This window comes from Geospiza fortis, unplaced genomic scaffold (assembly GCF_000277835.1).
Source record: "Geospiza fortis unplaced genomic scaffold, GeoFor_1.0 scaffold112, whole genome shotgun sequence".
Taxonomy (NCBI): domain Eukaryota; kingdom Metazoa; phylum Chordata; class Aves; order Passeriformes; family Thraupidae; genus Geospiza; species Geospiza fortis.
In genome coordinates this window covers 4151063-4157607 of record NW_005054298.1, presented here as the reverse complement: position 1 = coordinate 4157607, position 6545 = coordinate 4151063, and positions in this window count along the sequence as shown.

Here is a 6545-nt window from a genome sequence, read left to right as displayed (position 1 = left end):
CATTGATGAAAATCCCTTGAGTGTAGCCACCTGTGAGTGTTTGGGTGAGTTCGGCTTCATCTGGGACAGGGAGCTCCACGTTTCCCCACTGAGCCCATTCCCACTCATCTGTGGGGCAGACCAAGAGGGGAATTAATCCTCTGTGATTCCTGCCCCTCATATATTCCTGCACCTGGGAGAGCTCATGGGGCAGCAAATGGGAGCTGTGGCTCTCTCAAGGCCCCCACAGCCACAGGGGTGTTTGAGTGTTTGTGCGAAGAAAGGATGGAATTGAGACCAAAACGCGACCTTCCTGGTGACAAAACTGTATCCTCTCACAGAGACATGAGAAATGAGTGAGGACAAGTTTATTAATACGTTTATTGGAGTGCAGGGTTGTTTATCACCATTTTCCTATTGCTGATGAGATTTCCAGGGCTAATGGAAACTCTCCCACTTTCTCCCGTTCTCTGAGAGATCTCCTAAAATTGATTGTGGAAGCCAGCAACCACTTCCAATTGATTTTGTGTCATTAAACATTAAAAACTGTGTGCAGCTTTCATAGAGTTCTTTCTGCTGGAGAGTGGGCTTTTGTCTACCAGCAATCCCAGTTTGCTGCTAAAACAATGGATTTTCTGGAAGGGGTGTAAAATTATATAGAAAACTCTTTTAAGGTGGTACTTTCTTGTAACAACACACACACACACACACATAAACTGTGCTCTTTCCTCTTCCAAAACCTCATAGATAGGCAGTTGTTAATTTTTTTCCAGCTTTTGTCTTTATTTAGTGAGAAGAAAAGAGCCAAATAAAGATAATTTCTGCTTCTATCCACCCAGCTCCTCCTTGCTTTTCCCTAGGCAATGAGGTTCTTCTGTTTCGTTTGTTTTTAGGGACTCTCCTAATACACTTCCTCCCCTTTTTCCCCCTCAAAAATTTCCAGCAAGCCAGAAGGAAATAGAACCTTTAAGAAGCCTTTTGTCCCAGGATAGCAGAAGTTGGGTGCTCCTCCCCTGTGCCTCAGGTCAGTCCCTCCATTCAGAGGCAATCTGCAGGTGCAGACAGGAATTCCCATTGTGGCTGCTGGTGGGCAGGGAGAAGCAGCGAGCTCCTGTGCAGGCTGTGGGGCTCATACCTGGTGCTCATCACACTGAGGCATCTCCAGGGACATATTTTGGCAATCTGTGTGTGTAAACGAGGCCTTTCCAAAACCCAGCCTGTGAGAAGTGAATTCAGGATGAATTCAGGATGACTCCATCCCTTTCATACCTAAATAAGAGAACTCTGTGGCCTGAAGCTGACAGAAGACCAGGAGAAAACTGAAGTCCCACAGACCCTTTTCCCTCCACAAGCCCATCAGAGAGGGCCCTGTACACCTCTCCCACACCTTTTCTGCTCACATTTCCACTAGCTGTACCCAAACACCATGGCACTGATGGGCTGCTGAGGGGACAATGGGTAGATGACAAATCAGCCACCTGGAATGCTGCTGAGGGGACAATGGGGAGGTGACAAACAGCAGGACCACCTGGAATGCTGCTTTGCTCAGGTGTCCTGGTCACAAATGGAGAAGACTCTGACTGAGGGATGAAGCCTCCCTGAAGCAGGGAGCACATTCAAGAGGACAGCTTTTGTGCACCATTTCTAGCTTGGTAATTAAGGCTGGAATCACCCATGAAGTGACAGCTAACATATTAAACACCTTCTGTGTCTTAGGAAGCACAAAGTAGGTGTCACAAATGGAGGCTCATATGGCCCAGCTGCCCCAGGCCATATGGTCACCCTGCTCCTTGCTGTGCCACGTTCAGAGGCACAGCAGGGTGACAGTCAGGGTGCTGGCCTGGCCCAGGGGTGGTGGCACATGTGAGGGTGACAGCCATGGTGGTCACAGAGAGTCCTGCTCCATGTGCTTTCTCTGTTAGGGTTTGTGGACTTGGTTCAGCTACTCAATTTGTGGTATGTAGAGCAGCCAAAATAATTCCATGCGAAATAAAGAGCTGAGAGCAGATGCAAATAGAGCTAATAATACAGTCATTAGGAAGGGAGCCAAGGCACAAATTGCAGAATTGAGTGTGAAAGGAGAAGTCAGGGGAGGGAAAGGACTGTACATACCCTATGCTGCTCAGGGGACACAAAGATGTCCCCAAAGAGCAGCTGTCTGTAGCAAAGGGACAGCAAGAGGCTGTGTGGGCAGACCTGCTGTCTTGGCACAGGACAGGATCCCAGCAGGATGGTGCTCAAGTGCAGGTTGTTCATGGCCCTGCCTTTTGGGCTAGAACCCATCAAAATACAGCAGCAAGCAGGGCAGGGACATGCCACACCACACATTTGTGTCACCTGTGGGGATGGGACAAGCATCCTGCTCCTACAGAGGTGCAGGACACACCTGTGAGGGGTCATTGCTGGCACCAACATGGGTCACCATTGAGCTGCAGCCAGGTGGTTCAAAATAGCAAAATGACAGCCCAGGAGAGTTGGGGTGGTGATGAAAAATAATCCCCAGTCCTTGGATGGACATGGATAACTGCAGTGTGGGGGGTGGGACTGGTTTGTCCTGCCTTGTGGAGGTGGCAGCCCCACAAACAGCTTAGCCCTGTGTGCTTTGTAAGGCAGGCACAACAGCACAAGTGGTTAACAGCAGCAGAGCAGTCAGGGATGTTTTACTGCCATCTGCTTGATAGCCAGTGTTTCTGATCCATCTAAGGTCAGCAGTGTATTTTGGTTTGCCCTCAGGTGAGAGTTGATGATAATGCAGCCTCTCCACTGGCCCTCCACTGCACCTATTTAAAGCTGCTCAAAGAGCCTGAGCAACTGCATGTCCTTAAGCAGAAAACTTCAAGTGCCTTTCTGTGCCAAGTGCTCTTCAGATTAGACCAATCTTCAACTTGAAATGGGAGGAAAGTCCTTCCAAAGAGTAACAAGAGGGCGATTAAATATACACTTCATAGATTCATACAATGGTTTGGGTTCAAAGGGACCATAAAGATCATTCAGTTCCAGCTCCTCTGCCATGGGCAGGGACACCTTCCACTAGGCCAGGCTGTAAAAATCCCTGCCCAGCCTGGACACTTCCAGGGATGGGGCATCCACAGCTTCTCTGGGCAACCTGTGCCAGGGCCTCACCAGCCTCACAGGGAAGAATTTCTTCATAATATCTAATTTAACCCCGCACTCTGTCGGTTTACAGCCATTTCCCCTTGTCCTGTCACTCCACGTCCTTGTCCAAAGTGCCTCTCCAGCTCTCTTGGAGTGCTGCTAATACTGGAGAGGGCTCTGAAGTCTCCCTTGAACTGTTTCTCCAGGCTAAACAACCCCAAGTCTCTCAGTGTGTCCCCAGAGCAGAGGGGCTCCAGCTCCCAGAGCATCTTCCTGGCACTTCCCCGTCTTTGTTCCAACAGATCCATGTCCTTTTGGTGTTGGGAGCCCCAGAGTTGGATGCAGAGCTCCAGATGGGGTCTCAAGAGAGCACAACAGAGGGGCAGAATCTCCTTGCTCTGTTGGCTTCCTGGGAAGTGCCCATTGCTGAGTCACGCTGATCTTCTCATCAGCCAATATTTGTCTATAACATCTTTCTGCCCAAGGTGATCAAGTAAATTCTCCTGTAGATGAGCATTTCTGCTGTAATAAAAATGCTGCGGAGCAAACAATGCAAGTCCACACTTCTGAAGTATTGACTGGAATGATTTCTCTCCACTCTTCTTGCCATCAGCTTTCTCTGGTGGCTCCCATCCAGTCTATTGCATTCTTAAAATGAGGAAAAAAAATTCCCAATTTCTTAATCACATGTAGTGGAATGGTAGTGATTTCCCTCAATATCTCTCTGTGCCTCTAGGGAAATATAGTCTAGGCCAATTTCTGGCATCTCTCTTTCCTAATCCCCTATGTATGCCAAGGCAGAGGGTTTATTTAGTGGTGTGGAAATGTCCATGACTTCAATAATTTTTGCCTGCTCTGTTGTCTCATTGCTGGAGGAAAAATGTTAAAGGATTTTTGGTTTTCTGTTTTCCTTTTTTTTTTAAATAACACTATGAACCTAAAAAATTGAACTTTTTGCTAGAAAGTTTTTGTTTACAAGTAACACCTAAAGCTGCAGTAGCAGAATGGAATATGAGACATATTCACACTCATTTGATTGTTCCCTTGAAGGATTTCAATGTACATAATGAATTTTCCTGTTTAGTTGGAGCACTTGTGGCCTCTGCTAGAAGTTTCTTATCTTCTCAAAATTTTAGGCTAGAGAAATTATTTTCTCTCCATAATACAGGTGGGGGACCAAGATGCAAAGAATTGAACCAGATTTCTAAAATCATCGTTATGTCTAAATAGGAGAGCAAAAACCAAATGGCAGCTCAGGAGCTCACACTGTGTGAAACCAAGAGGAGTCAGTAAGTCTTTTTATATCATTCAGTACCTGAATGAGGTGAGGACTGAGTCCACATCCAGTGATGATGCAGACACAGCTAAACATGGAGCAACACATGCAGGGAGGTGTCGCACTCACATTCTCTGAAAAATCCCTTCACCCAGGATTTTTCCTGGGAAGCTGAAAAGCCTCAGAGAAAAAGGGAAACAATTCTTATCTCATTTGCTTCTCCTGTGTTTTGCTTGTGTGGAATGTGTTTGGAGATTGTTCACCCACAGGTGATTGTTTCATTGGGTTCTTGTGTGAGTTGTTTTGACTCTTTGGCCAATCAGGGCCAAGCTGTGTCAGGGCTCTGGAAAGAGTCACGAGTTTTCATTATTATCTTTTTAGCATCCTGTAAGTATCCTTTCTGTATTCTTTAGTATCGTATAGTTTAGTATTCTTTATTATAATATAGTATTATAAAATAATAAATTAGCCTTCTGAGAACATGGAGTCACATTCATCATTCCTTCCTTCATAAGGGCTTCCCTACAAATACAATAGAGAAGCACAGAGAGTGCTGAGGGTAATTAAACAGATGTTGTGAGGATGCTGTCTGTGTCACTCTGTTTGCCCAGGCAGGCATGGTCCATCTTTGCCAGGGTAGCAAAAATGGCTTTTCTAAATAAATGTTCCAGATGAGCTGAATCAGACTGAAAGGTTTCCCTCTTTCCTCTTCATTCCTTTTACAATGCAAAGCAGAAGATACCTATGCCAAAGCATTTCATTTCTCCCAGTTTTATTGCCAGCCTTCAGGCTGCCTCATTCTGGACCTGCTGCAATCCAATCTGCTCTTGCTAATACTTCAAATATAATATTTATAACGGCCCAGGTTGAACCAAAGGCTACTTGCACTGACAGATGTCACAAGCTATAGCTCTCCTTTCCATTTTATTGTTTGGTTGCTTCTGGCAAAGAGGGAGAGGATCTGGTAATGAAATGTTCCTTCTCTACTTCAAACTCACAGGAACATTTTGCTGTGCTGCCTTTTATTCATGGGGAGTAATCAAGGGGTAGCTGGTTGGTTATCAATGTGTTATGCAAGGGAAGTTTATGTGATGGTAGAGGATAAGATATATTTCTGATTTAGTTATCGAGCTGCAAGCCCATATGAAGTTTTATCCTTGTGGTTTTGGGGATGTGGGCAAACTTGCAATGCTATGGACAGAAGGACCCTGTTCTGTAACAGGGGAGTAAAATCATTTCTCTGTAACTAAAGATAATGACTTCTGCAGGACTATAAAGAGGCGTGGAGCTGTTTTGCAGATAAAGCATCTCTGTGGTACTTTGCTACAGCAGAGCAATGGGGAAAATTCTGCAGGGAACAATCTTCTCCTGGCAGATGGCTGGACCAGGAGACCTACTCAATATTTTCCATGTCTAGTTTTCATGATTTATACAGCATCATCCCTTGGAAAAGCAATTCTGAGAGGACATTATGATTCCATGATAATTCACTGTACTTGAGAGAAAAGAAAGAAGCCTGTATAAATATGTGTATTCCCTATGGTTGGAGCTAAGAGACTTCAAGTCCTGCTCCAGTTTTTTAACTTTCTTGGCTAGAAGAACCACATGGAGCTTTTTGTTAGCTGGCTGATTAAGCAAATTTCCATGGGAATAGCAGTGATTTTGAGGGGGGAGAGTTCAGAGAATGGTCAGAGGGGAAGAAGAGGGGAGTGAGGACAATCAGACCCTGCTCTGTGCAAGAGCTAAGCTCAGTCTCTGGGAATTCCAGACTGGAGACACAGTGCCTCCTGCCCTGGACTTGTGCCATAGCCACTAGAGCACTTGTGAGCTCTCTCTGGGGAAGAAGGATGTGTTCTCACATAGTCAGAGAGTAAGAAAGGTGATGGAACAGCAAAAAATCTGTTGGAAGGAAAAATAGCTTTCTTCAATCTCTATTCTGCCTCATGGGGGACAGTCCTTCTGGTTTTCATTAGAAAGAGAAGTGTGAGTCAAGGGACAAAGTAAGATCCAAGGGGAGCAAAAGGCTTCAGGGCAATTTTTTTTTGCCCTGTACAACTCAGTTGAATGTTGCTGGTGCTGGGAGAGTTTTGCATTGCTCTGTTATGAGCTGTCACTCCACATTGCAGAGCAATGGGACACAGCTGCTGTCCAAGAGCAGCATTTTCCAGAAATGAAGATGGGAATTGCCATGTTC